Source organism: Pseudonaja textilis, chromosome 1 (assembly GCF_049901715.1).
Source record: "Pseudonaja textilis isolate UNSWEBS1 chromosome 1, rPseTex1.2, whole genome shotgun sequence".
Lineage (NCBI taxonomy): Eukaryota > Metazoa > Chordata > Lepidosauria > Squamata > Elapidae > Pseudonaja > Pseudonaja textilis.
Window position 1 is genome coordinate 67,585,782 of NC_141990.1, and position 17,302 is coordinate 67,603,083.

At 35.7% G+C, this 17,302-nt stretch overlaps 1 protein-coding gene across 13 annotated transcripts in view; it reads right to left on the bottom strand.

The window, feature by feature from the left end:
* The window catches only part of CHRM3 (cholinergic receptor muscarinic 3), a 260,500-nt gene that overhangs the window by 132,489 nt on the left and 110,709 nt on the right, over positions 1–17,302 (bottom strand). The window lies entirely within an intron of this gene.

The window sequence follows — 17,302 nt, forward strand, 5'->3', positions numbered from 1 at the left end:
TAGAGACAATGTACATTGTCTCTACTTAATCTATGGAATGTGCTACTACTGATTATGGTGATAGGCACTAATTTAACTAGTTTAAATTGGGAGGTAATTATAATAATGAATTTATTTAAAAATGAGAATATTATCATCATCATCACTACTATTATGCAAGTTGTCACATTGCTGCATTAAACAGATTTGTATATCATACTATGCCATAATATGATTGATTGATTTTATTACATTGAGTTTATTAGATGAATGTAGATATTATAGTTGCAAATCCTAAAATGACGCTTAATGTCTCAGGTTATGATTTAATACACGATGATTTAACAAACCATGAGTTAGCGTGTTAGGTATTAACATTATGACTAAGTGAGTTTTGCCCCATTTTATGACTTTTTTTTGTGACATTTATTAAGTGAATCTCTGCAGATGTTAAATTAGTAACAGGTTTATTAAACGAATCTGGCTTTCCCATTGACTTTTCCTATCAGGAGGTTGCCAAAAGGGATCACACGATTCTGGGACACTGCAACGGTCATAAATGTGAATCAGTTTTCAAGCATCTGAATGTAAATCACATGACTGAGGGGATGCTACAATGGTTGTAAGTGTGAAAAATGGTCATAAGTCGCTTTTTTTTCAGTGCCATTGTAACATTGAATGGTTACTGAATGAATAGTTGTAAGTCAAGCACTACCAGACAATATGATTATAAGTAAAATATAGGCAGCTACAACTATTTGTTGTGGTTCATTGGCAGCCTGTGCAGATGGCACCAGAATCAGACAGTGGGGAAGAACAGGAAAGTTTGGGAGTCTGGGGAGGACTCGAATAAGGGTCCTGCATCCGATACAGAGATGAGGCCAGGACTACCTGGGAGTTATGTGCTGACTCCGGAGCCTCCAGAATCTGGCAGCAGAGAGGCAGAGGAAAAAGAGGAGCCCAGTGTGCATGTGTGCAGAGCAGCAAGAAGGCAAGAACAGCAAAGACAAAAGGGGCAACTCAGGAGTAAGGCTTGGAGGTGATTGCCCCTCCCATAAGGTATAAAGGAAGTGCAAAGGTAGGAAAACCTTTGCTGGAAGCAATGTGGTTCGCTCTGATCGGTTTGGAATCTGAAAGCTCCATGGTGAATTTGTTTTCTATTTGTTTTGAAAGACTAATTGGTCTTAGTCGTTGGCAACACTTCAAGGTGTTATAAAGGTGTATTCTTATCAGACGTCTCCCAAAAAACTTTGGCAGATGTCCCTGGGACTAATTAAAACCGGTAGAAACTCATCCCAGGCTGCGAATGAGGACAATTCACAGCCATTGAACTAAAATAAAAGGGTTTTAGATTTTATCTGTATTTGTTGGCATTTCATGAAGCTTTGGTCAGAACACTATTTAACATGTTTTTTTCTCTCATTTAGTGCTTCTAACATTTAGGTCATTTTTTTCATGATACACATGAGTCCTCAGCTTATGCAACATGTGACTTAACACCCTTGGGAAATGTTGTACTGAGAAATTTGCTCATCATGAGGATATTTAACATTTCAAGCAAGCGCTAGCTTTGCTCTTGATTTTTCCACCGCAATCATGTAAATAGACTGCTGTACCCTTTCACATGAAGTCATTGTAATGCTGCAATATCACACACATTATATATATATATAGTGTGTGATATTGCGCACGTGCGCGCGCGCACACACATACACACACACACACACACACACACACACACACACATATATATATATATATACATATATATATTTCTTAAGTTTTTGCGGGTACTTACATATATGGCATTCAGCTTTGTTCGGGTATTTTCCCACGTCATTGTAGTTGTGCTTTTAAAGTTGCAGCAAAGTTTCGGCAGAATCTCATCTGCCATCATCAGGCTTCTGTATAGTGTTCATCTGTGAGTCAGACTTTTACAGTGGTTTCAGATTTAAATTTGGGGCAGCCTATTGCTGTGCCAGAAATGTTTTTTTCTTCACCCTGATTGGTTGGGAGTCTTGGTCTGTGTTTATTGGTCTTGGAGTTTGCTGTGTTCTGCTTGATTGGTGTTTCTAATATCTTCTGTCTGTTTTTTGGCTCTTTTTGTATCTTGATTGGCTGGCAACATTGTGTTACTTTATTGGAGGCCTTTAGTGCAGCTTGGCTCCGGGTAAATGGATGGCTATCATTAGTTAGGAAGCTAGGTTTAATCTGGGTGCCTGGTTGGGGTGTGTTTGAGCTGGAGGTGTCAGGGGGGATCTGTTTGTGCCCAGGTGTTTGTCTGTCTTGTGGTGTGGAGATTTTTTTTGTTTGTGAGTGCAGGCTTCCAAATGATTGACAGTCTGGTGGAATCATCTTTTCTATTCATGCTTTCTGGTCTTTTTTCAATCTCTATGGCTTCTCTGATAATTCTATGGCTGGGGTTTTCTATAGTGGCTAGGGTTTTGTGCCATTGAAGTTGATGCTATGACCTGTTGCTTTCATGTGTTGGACTAGTAAGGAAGTGTGTTCCAGCTTTTTTTACTGCATTTTTGTGTTCATCCAGGCGGGTACTTATTCTTCTATTGGTCTGTCCAATGTACGTGGCAGGGCATGATGCACAGGGGACTTCATATATGCCTTGGTTTTCCAGGTCAATTTTATCTTTGGGGTTTCTTAGGATGGCTGCTATTTTTCTGTCTATTTTGAAGGCAGTCTTGATGTGATGTCTGTGTAGTATCTTACTGATTTTGTCTGTAGTACCTCTTATGTAGGGCAAGACAGCTGATCCATAGGTCTGTTCATCTTCTAGGTCTCCATTTACTTGGAGCCAAGCTGCACTAAAAGCCTCCAATATAGGAACACAATGTTGCCAGCCAATCAAGACAAAAAAAATGCCACAAAACAGACAGACAGAAGATATTGGAAACACCAATCAAGCAGAACACAGCAAATTCCAAGACCAATAAACACAGACCAAGACTCCCAACCAATAAGGATGAAGAAAAAACCATTCTGGCATAGCAGTAGGCTTGCCCCAAATTTAAAATTGAAAGTCTGACTCACAGATGAACTCAATACAGAAGCCTGATGATGGCAGATGAGATTCTCCGAAATGTTGCTACAACTTTAAAAGCACAACTATAATGACGTGGGAAAATACCTGAACAAAGCTGAATACCATACATGTAAGTACCCACGAAAACTTAAGAAAACATAACTATCTATCTATCTGTCTGTCTGTCTGTCTGTGTGTATGTGTATGGTTATGTATATGTATATGTATATGCATATGCATATGCATATGTATATGTATATGTATAATTTAGAGGTGGCATTGATATCCCAGTAATGGAGCACATCATGCATGCAGAAGGACTCTCATGTTTAATTCTAGATATTTTCACTTTATCAAATAATCTTAGATGACAGAACAGGGAAAAGCTTCTGTCTGCTGAAAGTTTTAGTGAATAACAGTATTAGACTGCCTGGATCAGTTGTCTGAATCAGTTTAAGATAGTGAATGTATATTCTTCAAAGTACCTGTATCATTTATCCCCAAATGTCTAAAAGTGGCTATAAAACTTCTTCAGATTATTCCAGCAGCCAAATTATGCTTGAACTTGGCATGAGTTACCCACACTTTCAGGCAGACATTTTGTTTCCCTCTTGTCCTGAAGCCAACACCATTGCTCTCAACTGGCATCATACAATACCTTAAGTTTGTGCAAAGCTTCTGAAAGAGGTAGGGCACATGGTAGTGCATGGCAGTAATGCCCTTTGCAAGACTCACACAGTTGCTCCAGAAGCTTCTCCTGGCTATTTTGGCATATGTGTGCATGCATAGCCGCTTGTTTTTACTGGGAGGAGAATGAATCTTCCATTGAAAGTATAATAGAATTATACTATGGTATATTATCTGTATCATGCAAAAAAGGGAAAAATAATTTACATATTTCTCTCTTTCTTGTTTTGATAATTCTCTGATATGCTCCACTTACATATTAATTTTGACTATCCTGCTCCCACCCCTGACATATTCAAAAGGGTTGAAATAAATTTATTCAATGAAAACACATGATAAAACACAAGTGCTATTTTAAAAAAATGTATCCTGCAGGGGAAAAAAAATCTATGCAGTTTATAGTGGAATTCTTCTTATGCATATTTATTTAGAAGTATACCCAACTGAGTTTCCTGGGAACTTACTTCTAAGTAAGTGTGTGCAGCATTGCATTTAATAATCTCTTGAAGCCAGAGTTTAAAATAAGTTTGTTGATACAGAGAAACATGAAGCTTAAAGAGGGACTACAATTTTTATATGCTACAGCTTTCTTTCAAGTTGTCCTGTCTTGCCAAATATGGTAAATATTTCTTCTTTGTTGTTACTCAGATATATTCTGTTCATGCAAGGCTTCTGAATTTCATTTCCAGCCATTTGTTATTGTAAAGGTTGCTGATAAACTTAATTCCAGTGAGTGAGGGCAATAGTTCTCAAATTGAAATAATACGTTATAAACAAGATATGCTATAGCTAAATTACAATCTTCCCCCTTTTTTGGTGCCTGAAAATGGTTTAGGCAGTCATAAGCTATTCTGAATTCTTACTTTTGATAGGTATCATGTATTTAGGTGAAATTCTTCTATAGATACAAGTAATTATTAATGTACATGAATTTATTTTATTTCACACCTTGTTCTCCTACATTATTAGGTTTCCAAAGAAGCAGAGAAGCAGAACAGCTACTGAAATGAGAAGTGGAAGAAGCCAAGCATAATGCTCCACAGTGCAGATTGCACCATATAATCAGATTACTGGGGACCGGGAACAGAGGCAGAATTTTTACAAAGAGAGGAAACCAAAGTCAAATGGAAAAGTTCTTGGTTGACAGTCTATTACAGCAAAGTTTATTCTTTTATGATGAGTGGCATGGTAGCTCAGGGATTAACATGCTGGGCTTGTTGGCTGGAAAGTTGGCATCCTAGGTTTGAGACCCAATCTCCACACTACAGGGTGAGCTCCCATCCTCACCCCAGCTCCTGCCTATCTAGCAGTTCAAAAGCATGCAAATGTGTGTAGATTGATAGGTATCACTTTGGTAGACTCCATGATGTCATGCAGGCCACAAGACCACAGAAACATCTCAGACAATGGTGGCTCAATAGTTTTTAAGCAGAGATCAGCACTGCCCCCTATAGCTGCAATGAACAGTGTAGCAAAATCTGTAGGGATTCCTTATGTTTAAAAAAAAAATCCTGTGGAAAAATTGGTGATTTTTTGTAACTGATAAAATTATTGTCGGGTAATTATAAAATAATCACAGGTTCTTAACACCTTGCATAATATATTTTCAACAGGTAGATATGATATGCATGGCTGGAATTTTAAGATGGGGAATCAACATTATTCTTCCTTGTATTGGTTTTATTTGCAGTTGTAGCAGGGTTATGACTTCAACTTGCAGATTTTATCTTGTTAATTGCTCTTGCAACCTGTTCCTTGAATTTTTGTTGCTTGTAGAACAACAACTGGATTGTTCAACATTTTGAAAAAACAGAGGAATGCTTGTATTGGCTAACTTTAATTAACCTTAACAAATTTCTAGAAAGACACTTTGTTTTATAATTTAATTTAATTTCATTTAGACCACTTTAAACTTATTTTCTACATTGTTTACATATAGTAAATTTAACTAAAAAAGAGATTAAACTTTTGCAATAATTTTGGCACATACATTAAAAAGTGCCATTATCCCTAGCACTTGCATGTAGACATACATGCATATTCTTTTTCTACAATGAATGTATACAATGCTGTTGGAAAATGCCAATAAATATGTACATATTGTATATGCATTAAATCCTATGTAATATTGATTTTAGTTCTCTTGTACTATATGGTAATTTATACTATATGGTAATTCATATTAGTGTAATTTGCATAGCTCAGTATATGCTATTTTGGCATAATTCAAGCTCCCAAGCCAAAAAGGTCATCATTGTCAAGGAACATACTGTATATTAGTATAAAGTAGTAGAAAATGCTATTTCAATACGCCAGATATATCTTATTTTTCAGTGTAATCCATGTTCTAGATATAAATGTAGGGAAGACCATTTGCACTGTGTTTTAAATGTAGATTCTCATTCCAGGTTGTCATGGATAAGAGTAAGTAGCACAATGTTCCCTGTAGCACACTGAAGTAATATCTTTCCCCATGCTTCCTCGCTTGTTTCGGAAAATTAATAGTTCTCTCATCCATCAATATGAATAACTTCATCACCTAGAAAATCAAACTTTTTTACATTTGTTAATTATATTGGAGAAGGTATAATTAGAAGCTATAGTAATAAAATCTAGGTGGTACCAGTGCTTAGAGAAACTCTTTCAAGAATACTAAATTAATATGGCAAATTTATTTATTTATAAACTTTATTGACCACCCATTTTACCATAGTGTAACTCTGGGTGGCTTATAATTACATCTAAGTTAAAACATAAAAAGTTTAAATCAAACATTAAAACCAAAGACACATGGGGAGGGTGGTGGAGGATGGGGGGAAGGTGGGATTGATTATTACTCAATCAACCACATGCCCATTATCTTGGTTGATCTACCACCAAGAGTAAAAATAATATAAAATAGGTTGAAATGATATTCATGTCAATAAGGAAAAATAAAACCAAGTTATTCTTAACCTTCCAGTTTATCACTTGTGCATATATTATTACCACTTTGGTTTCTCATTCAATTTCAAAAATTCTGGGCTGGTAACCCAATAAATGATAGAAGCAAATATGCAAATAAAGTTAGTCAATACAGCTAATTAATTCTGACAATTAAACATAATTCCAAAGGGGAAATATATACATTTCTTTAGCAAACATTGAAGGTTGTACTTCTAAATGAACCCTAAGGAAAAAAAAGAAAAGAAAAAATAATTCCACATTTCTGGAGCAGCAAGTGAAAATAGACTTTAGGAATTCTTTGCCTTTTAAGCTTGGCATGTATATGAACAATTTATACCATATAGGTTTGCTTTAAAATTGGAATTATAAAGAATTGTGATTGTTAATAGCAGTAAAGAATGCTGGTTTGCCAAAGAATCTCAAAGTCAAAAAATTACAAAAATTATGAAGCTTTTTATAGGAAATAAAATTGTATTTCATCAACATTTTTATTAAAAGGATTGCCACAATACAAAAGAATCCAAGTTATAACACTGGAAGCCCACCAGTTCAGTTAGTGAAAAGTTATTGCTTGCTAAATGGGATATGAAGTGATGAAAAGCCATTGTGAGCTTTGGCAAATTATAATTTGCCTCTTTAGGACAGTGTTTTCCATTCCGTAAGTGCTCTCCGCTATTTTAAGAGAAAAAAATGATGTATATCATTATAATGTTCTCATTGAGTTACAAGTTGAAGCATCATAAGCCTGGCTAAAAATTCTCCACAACTTATGATTCTATTCATGTATTTACATAATTTAGTGTACCACCAACTGCCAAAGTCTCTTAGCAATTTTCAGTTTAACCTCAAGATATTGAAAACAATTTAAACCACAATTAAAAGAAACAAGCAGTAAAGTAAATGAAGGCCAGTTCAAATTCTGGGTTCAAAGTCAATCATCTCCCATTATGCAGAAAAGGCACTTCAAACAACTTGCAGAGTTTTGTATCACCAAGACTTCTACAACATTATATACTACCTGGTCCCTTCTCTTACCTAGATGGTAGAATATAGCTAGGATTAATGTGGAGTGGGGGGAACCTAAACCCAAGAATGCTTACTTAAGCACATGAAAATGTGATTAATTACTGATAATGACTGAATTTCATTGTTGATATATGCTCGAGAAACAAGTACAACTTTGGTCGATTAGTAAGAGTAATTGTTTTGCAACGCACCAGGCTAGAAACTGGAAGGCTGTGAGTTCTAGTTCTGAACTAGCATGAAAGCCAGTTGGGTGACCTTGGCCTCAGGCACTCTCTCTTAGTGAAACTCACCTCATGGGGTTGTTGTTGTGGAAAAACAGGAGGAGGAAGGAGTATTAGGTATGTTTGTTACCTTGAATTATTTATAAAAATAAAAAGATGCGATAAAAATCTTTTAAAAAATACAATAAACTGTAACAATAAAAGCCCAATTTTAGGATTTTTCAGATAACAAGAAATTTATTGAATGATGGAGGAGAGTGCTTCCCAGATGAATACTCTACACTAGGTCAAAAACAGCTGTAGATCATTGTGATCCCTTGAAAGGTGAGATGATCCCCCCCCCACACACACACATTATTTGAAACATTGGTAAAATATGTCTTTTTCTTTATATTTTTTCTGCTTCTGACAGGTTTTTTTCCTCCTCCTACAAGAACTTCTCTCTCATTTTCCTCTGGATTCTTGGGCCCCAACTGCCCTAGAAATTGTTTCAAGGAAAAAAAGAGTAGCTGGCAGCTCACTCTTTTTGGAGGGATAAATGATGCAACGTACAAATAAACACAATGTGGTATATGGACATTGATAAAGGAGTGAGGGAGATTGTGCGTGCAAGCAATTTTTTTCATCTTTGCATGAAGTAGAAGTCAGGGAATTTTGCTTCCTGTTTTCAGAGCTTTAACGTTGACAATAGAGATAACCGTGGCTAATCTTTAAACTGTTGTTGAGCAATTGAGGCACATAAATGGCAGTAGTATAGAAGTGCTCTGTGCATGGTTCTTTTTTCTGAGTGCTTTAGATATACAAGTCTGAAATCAGATGTATACATCTGGTGGAATTAAATGCTATGAAATGCATTACATACCTACTGAAATTTAAGCTGAGTTTTCACAAAGTTTAAATCCAGTGGACTATTGTAGTGGGATTCAAAAAAATCAAACATGGATTTTATAACTATGCCAACCTTTTTAGTGGGAAAAAGCTTGTCCAATGCAGAATGGACTTTAAAGGATATTTTCTAGAAAGTTTATATATTTCTCTACCTAATTTAAAGTATTACTGTATGGGACTGATATTGGAATCTGATAGTTAACAGACATTCAATACTTTTCTTAAGTAATGCTGCTCCATCAATAATTCTAACTTCTCACAAAGGAAACAGATAAGGAATAGAAGAAGAACAACTGGGACCAATGGCCTCTGTCTTCCTTACATTTGGATCAGGAGAATATGAAGATAAAACAAATGTTTTGCCCTCATTGCCTTCTCTCCTGGTTGGCATCTCACTTCTACTCTTCTATTACCACAATTTATAATTGATTGACCAATATACTGTACAATGTCATTATGGCAAATTCAAATCACAGATTTTAAGTTACCTGGAGATCACCCAAGTCTTGAAGCAACCTGTTTTAGGAGAATGTTCTTCTGGTTCCTAGATACCTCAGGATCCTCCATTAGTGAGATGTGATCAACAAGGTCAGCAGCTGCCTGCGTCAATGAATCTACAAGCTCTTTTTTTACCTCTTCAATTATTTTATTTTTAGTTGTTGTTTTTCACTGTTAAAGAAACTCTTGATAATGTACAAGAAGCTAAGAATTAAAAGTAAGTACAATAATATAAGAAATAGATCTATAAAGTCACATTGGGCAGCAATAGTGCTATTAAAAGAAAATCAGTGGCTGAATGGAATTCCATATTATTTTGCCATATACCAGCTGGAAAATCCAGATTCTGGTGGCTTTTCTGAAAGCCGGCAGGTATGGAAGTTCTCACTATGCATCTGAGTTGTGTTCAAATTAGCACTGTGGGAGAGCTGTCTGTTAATTAAATAGAAGTCTTTTATTGGGTGTAACTGTAAACAAAAATAAGTATGAACAAAACAGTGCTCTATTCAAAGGGTGTCAAACTCATGGCCCACGGGCCGGTTGCATTATATGCTGGCCCCACCCCCTCCTGGTTTAGCAAAGGGGAGAAAAGTCTGGATACATAACGTGATGACGCCATGACAATGCGAGCTTGACACCCCTGCTCTATTCTGTGGCCACAGATTGCTATTCCTAGAAAAATTCCTAGAAAAACTATTAATCAAGTCCTTAGAATTAGCTACACTGAAAGATAATAAGCAAGTCAATATGGAGCAGGTATGTTTTAGGTGTTATTTTTTATGCCAGCAGCACTTTTCAAAGAATCATCAACAAGCTCATTACAATAGTCAGTGCCTGAGGATAGTAAAATTACTATCAAAATTGCAACTGAGAAAAGATGCATGTAAAAAAACCAAAGATTCATTTTGAAAAGGAAAAAGAACAAAGTCTATCAGTGATTTTTCTTACCACCTGGTTTTTCATGCCACTCCAGTGAGAACAACTTTAGCTGTAACACCACAACAAAATCTTCAATGGCATGTCAAATGCCATATTAGTAGATAGACTTTGCATTCCTTTTGAATTTTTGTTTCATCGTAACATATATAGAATGCTTTCACTCACATAGTTTTTATATAGCACTCACTTCTTCCTTAGCACCTTCAGGACAACTTGCTTAAAAATGTCAACCTTTACTTAACAAACACCTATTCAAATCAAGGATGTGAACTGGAAGACTTTTAAATGTTTTTGAGTGTAAAAGTAGTTCATATACTTAAATGAAGTGCAAGTGACTTAGCCTTTTCCCCTTGTTTCTTCTGTTATTAATTTAAAATGTGAAATTCAGAACTAAAGGGTGGTGAACTCTGTAAAACTAAGTCGATACCTTCAGGCCGCAATATAAAAAAAGAAAAAAAAGCTAAGCCTCTTTGAACACATTTTTCATTTTTTAACAAATTGTTTCAGACATTCTAATCCAGAGGTGTCAAACTCATAGCCTGTGGGCCAGATGTGTTACACGCTGGCCATGCCCATGCTTGGTTTGTTGTTGTTGTTGTTAGTCATGAAGTTGTGTCTGACCCATTGCAACCCCATGGACAATGTTACTCCAGGCCTTCCTGTCCTCTACCATCCCCCAGAGTCCATTTAAGCTCATGCCGACTGCTTCAGTGACTCCATTCAGCTGCCTCATTCTCTTTTTCTTTTGCCCTCAGTTGTTCCCAGCATTAGGCTCTTCTCCAGTCAGTCCTTCCTTCTCATTATGTAGCCAAAGTATTTGAGTTTCATCTTCAGGATCTGGCCTTCTAAAGAGCAGTCAGGTTGCTCTCCTCTAGGACTGACTGGTTTGATTGCCTTGCAGTCCAAGGGACTTGCAGGAGTCTTCTCCAGCATCATAGTTCAAAGGTCTCAATTCTTTGGTGCTCAGCTTTCTTTATGGTACACCTGGTTTAGCGAAGGGGGAAAAAGTCACGATACATCACGTGACAATGCAAGTTTGAAACCCCTGTTCTAATCTATCACCACAGCAATGCATTTTTATTTTCTATGTACTGCCAACACATTAAAGACTAGCAAATTTATAATTTTATAATCTTCTTTGAGTCAATCAATGTCATCAGATGCGTAGGATATATCTGTGAAAACTCAATATTATTACATAATTAGAGGGATCAAAAAGGAAGAAGGGAGAATGAAGTCACACTATCTGGCTAATCTTAACAACTTCCAACTTTGAACTTTGATTTCAATTTTGACTGCAGGGGAAGATAGAAATAAACCATAAAACATTATGGCCATTTTTTTCTGTCTCAGGTGAGATAGCTCTTGTAAATTACTACTCTTCCACCTAAAATGGGTGATGGATACAAACTGAAGTTACAGTTTGAGCTACTCCTCTCATAATCAAGTAATGGTTTAGAGCAGGTAGCTTAAATACCTCCTTCTAATTTGATAATTCTGTAATTCTATTATTTTATGTTACTGTGTTAAATAAGAATCAAGATTTAATTTGTCAAATGTATATCTCAAAATAAATTATGAACAAATTGAGCAGTTAGTAAAAAGGCTTAAATCCTAAATATTTTTTTTAGATAGCAAGTCTCACATTGAACTTAGAAGCACAGCACAATTTTACGGGGCATAAATTTCTGAATTTGATTCATGAGACTCAATGGCATTTTTATTAAAATTTAGAACTACATTCAAGAAGTTGTTCCTAAATTACTATTATTATTCAACACTGCTCTTTTGGTTCATTTTTTCCACTTCTGTGTCTGCTATGCAACATAATACTCAGTGGATCATAAAGCAGCTTGATTCACAATAATTTTATCTCAAGGTTCCTTTATCATTATTACAATATTATATTTAATATCTTCATAATTCATAGCTAAACCATTCAAATGAGAACTCAACTGCTTCTCAGTATTGTTGAACAATTATCATATCTATCTTTATTGGATCATTTGTATGAGAAAAATGTCTGATTTATAATGTATTTATGCAATATTAATCTAACCATGGCTTTTTTTGGCTAAGTTTCTCCACATATCAGGATCAAGTATAAACAAGGAATCTATCAGAGATCAGCCCCTACCAACCTGCACCAATCACAAACCATCTCAGCTGAAGACACTGCTATAAAGATAGGAATACTCTCTCAGGCCTGCTAGTATGAAAGAAAAAATTGTTACATCAGGGATCCCCTATCCCTGGGCTAAGGCCCACTACCAGGCCATGCCTATTTACAACAGGCTGCATGAGTGGCAGGCTGCCACGGACATGAGTGGTGGCCTGGCGCACATGCACATGTGCATGCAGCTCAACTAGTTGTGCCTGCCACTTGCACGGGTTGAGCTGTGTGCACCAGCTCATGTGGCCCAGTTCCCTTCTCCCTCTTCCCCAGGTGGGCCACCAAATTGCAAAGATTGTGGACTTCTGTGTTACATTATCAATATATACAGTAGAGAGGTAGAGAGAAATCTATTGGTCAACTTTAAAAAAAATGGATCTTTTTCAAAAGCCAGTTAGTTTCTACTAAGAAAGTATAGTTGCCTTTTGAAAAACATCTTTGAGACAACCATAACTCGGATGATTGAGAATTTCCATAGACATTTGGAAAATGGATGAAACTCAGATTTTGTCAGGCCTTGATTTAATACAGAAGTTAAAAAGAAGGCATGTGAAAATGTTTCACCCCTCTGTAAATGCTGATTATAAATCTAGAACTCTGCAACAGCCTTCTATCACATCGTATTCAGGCATTGAAAGATCAGCAAGAACAAGAGTTGATCAATGGAACAGTTTCTCCCTGAGTCCATTCAAGGGCCTGAATTAAAGTCAGTAAGTGCCATATAAAGGATCTCTTGAAACTGATTAATGCACTTTTCCATTAGTTGATGACAGTTGGGACAAATCTGGTTTACCCCTCTGCCAAGATATTGGTCTTTGAGTTTTCCACAGAGGTGCCCAATGTCCTAAGATGGATGTTAACTGGATCTTTCTTGTCCCTTTCTTATATACTTACTTCAATTGTAAGGCTTACAAATCACTCTAATCAAAGCCAACTGTGAGTCACATGCAATTCCTTATCTTTGTAAATGAAATTAAATACACAATTAAATACAATATAAATAATAATTACATCAAAGGTTAGAACCTATTCCAGTCTTTCAAATTGAATGGATGGAGTTTAGCATGGAAATAAGGATGCCAAGACTAAATGCCATCTCTATGCATTTCCCTTTAGCATTTCCACTTTACTCCATCTGCCTTGTCAGTTTTGAGATCTGAAATAAGCCTGGTCATTTCAGAGGAAGATCAGGGCCAATTTGCTCTTTCATCAGGGCGGTGATCTTATAAAATCAGGATTATTGGCACTTTGCGAAATGATGTATGAAAATAATTAGCCCACACCTCAGCAGCAATTTTGCAGTGAGATTCTGTGGAAGCTTTTGGAACAAAAGTGGGCACAAGTGGCTAGAAAATAGTAAAGTGGGCATGCATGTGTACACTTCTCAAAACTATTTTCCTTGCCCATGTTTTTGCACATAATGTGAACTGAAAATTTTGCATTCTCTGAAGTTTTCAATCACTCTGGCTCTAGCCTCAATACTCACAGTTGAACTATTAAATAGATTAAAGATTAAAAAGGTGCTTGGTTTTTCTGGATTATAGCTAAGGTCTTGGATTATAGGATAGCAACAGCACTTAAGACTTATATACTGCTTCACAGTACTTTAAAGCCCTCTCTAAGCAGTTTACAGTGCCAGCATATTGCCCCCAACAATCTGGCTCCTCAATTTACTGACCTTGGAAGGATGGAAAGCTGAGTCAACCTTGAGCCAGTGAGGATCGAACCCTGGCAGTCAGTAGAATTAGCCTGTAATACTGCATTCTAACCACTGCGCCACCATGGCTGATACAGATCTTGAATGGGCTACAGTATTCAGCACAGGTAATCTGAGGGAGCTGGAGGAGACTGACTGAGTTTAGAAAGCACAATAAGTACCTTACATCCCTAATTAATTAATCTGATAATTGGTTCCTGCCCGTGTCATGGATATTGGTTATCATTTTCAAAATAAGTAGAAGGTGATTGCTATATTTTGGTAGCAATTAAGAAGGTGCTATTAGTGGATGGTAAATTATTCAAAACCAGAGCAAAATCAACAGTACTAGTATTCCTTCCAGTCCACTGTGTAAATTCCCCTTCATAATCTCCTTTAATAGATCCATTTAGGTTACAAGAACAAACTTGGTGATCAGTTGGGAAAATCCCATAAATAATGCCTATATTTTGGAACATCGGAGAAGAGAATAATACTTGAACTCTCTGCATTTGCATATGGTAAATTCTAAGATGAACTCCTCTATGTTCCCTGAAATATTATTAACTGGCACTAATCAATGTTATGGGTTTTCCAATTTCTTTCAATCATATTCTAATCTAAAACATATCTATTCTGTTTTTTTTTCCTTTTTCCTTTTAATTTGCTTGGTATATTTCAGCAATAGTTTGGCAATTTTTTACTCCTGATTATATACTCCTGATTATATCTAGAATTGTCCTTTTTTCTTTAACTGCATTTTAGAACTCATAAGGTTGATATTTATTTGTATTGTACACATACACAACTGAAATATTTCCATGTCTCCTTAATTAAAAAAATAGCATTTTCAGATCTTGCAGTGTATTGGGCATAATATTTTGCTTAGAATTTTCTTGGGTTACACACAGGATTAAATGTCAACTTCTTGTCAGACTTCATTGTCATACACTAGCCAAACATATTCTCCAATGCTTTGTGATCTCCTTATCTATTCATACTTTCTGCAATGCTCCTTAGAGCATGAGTTCTTTCCCTACAGTTTTTCAGCTTTGTTATAGCTATCCTTGAATACCTGAAAGCTGAGAGATCCCAGTTTTTGTTTCTAGAATAGTAACAATATTTCTAAAGTTTTTAAATGCTCTCTAAGCAATTTCTTCCTTTTTTTAAAATAAAGTTTTATTTGGGTTTTCACACACACAAAATACAAGTAAAACATCTTTTTTGAAAATAGCATGGTCCTGGGTTACACTTCTTTATACAGACACAAACTCAATTTCATGCTCATTTTTGTGTTCTGTTCCATATCTTATTACTATGCTGCATTTTCTATGTAGCTTTTCCCCTCTTTTAATTTTCTCAATTTTATTTTGATTATATCATCTCAATTCAAATCATTATATTTATACTTTTGTCTGTTCTGTTTCAATTTCATATTAACTTTTCTCATTAAACAAATTTTCTCCTGTAGTTACTAATTGGAGTATGATACCTTTATATCTTATAATTTTATCCACTCAATTCTTATTTAAACTTCAATATATACCTTAAGGTTATGACTTTCAATATAATACATAATACATAACTTCCAATCGAATTCTGCTTGGTACATTCTTATAATACACACTATATTCTTTTTTTAAAAAAGATTGTAAATATATGTAATTAAAACCCTCATCCCATTCCAATTCAGTTCTATCGTTAATATTCATTAAAGTCTTAACAACTTTAACATTTATTTTCAATTAAATATCATACTTAAAGACACATATAACCTCCATACTTAATTTTTCCCTTATTTCTCTTCACATATGTTTTATATTCATTTTGTTACATTTATTGACAAGCATTCCACTAAGCTACAATAACTATTTTATCAAACATTTTAATCATACATTGTTTCATATTTTCTGAAATTGTTCCTATTTCTAATATAACAATACTGTCTTATGTACCTTTGCAGAATCCCTTTTTCAATTGGATTTTCACCCATTATCTCTAAATAGGCCCTGTTTCTCTATATTTTGTTTCTGTGCTTTATAACTTCTTTTCCTTTCTTTCTTCCCTCTCATCTTCTCCCTCCCCCTTTTACCCCCTTGTCTCTCTACTTCTAATTCTCTCTTCTGAATTTCCCTCTTCTGTTGCTTTCTGATTTTATACTTATTTTTCACTCTATTCTTTTTGGGAGGTTGTTTTTCCCAATCTTAAACTTTCCATTCTCTTTCCCCCATTTCCTTTTTTTTCCCCACCTGAGATTACTTGTTCATTAAAGATGGCTTCTTCTTTGTCCCAATCTTCTTCTTCTGCAGGCATTTCTTGTTCTTTCTCATAGTTCCAAATCTCCATTTCCAAGAACTGAAATACAAAGCCAAAAGAACCTCTCCCTTCTTGTATATCTTCTTTATACTTTTAAAGTTCCATTTTCAATTCTTCTAAAAGTGGAGCCATTTTAAACACTTTTAAACAACCACCCGATTGATTTTAGTCATTCAAATACAATAACCAAAAATCCAGAAATCATCAAGTAATCTAAATAGTCCCAAGTTATATCTTCTTATTTCTTTTTCCACTTTCTCTTCCTGGGGTTTTTGTTGCGGTATTTCAGTTAGAATGCATCTTTTGGAAGTCTTGTTGAGATTTTGCTGTAAGTTCTTTTTAATTCCAGGCAGTCTCCTCCCTTCCAAATCCTGCCCTTTTATTCTTTCTCTCTCCTGTTTTCAAAAGCTTTTGATTATCCAGAAATCTTTATTATCCCTTTGACTTTTTATTTTCAGCATTAAATGCCTATTGATGTCAAAGTGGATTTTTCCCCCCAATTCCTTGTTTAAGTCTCTTAGCTGTCAGTATAGGAAGAAGAGAAAAAAAAAACCCAAATCCTTTCCCTTTTCTCTCTCCTTTGCTGCTTAGAAATCTTCTTTGGGAACAGTGTTATTTTTTTTTTAATAGTTTAAATTCCAGGGTACCTTATTTGTTGCTTTTGCTGTTTGACCCAGTCAACCAAAACTTTCTCTTCTTATCTTCCTCCTGCACATTCTTTTCCGGTCGAGTTCTTCTTTGTGGTGGCCATTTCTGACCACTGCTGCAACTGCCTTCAGGAAAGGGAGTAATGGCCAGCTGAGAAGGAGTGATGCGGCTCTCCTCAACCCTGCAGGCAGTCTCCCCCTTCTTCACCACCTCTACAGGGGGCGATCCAGCAGCGAGCATGGATCAAA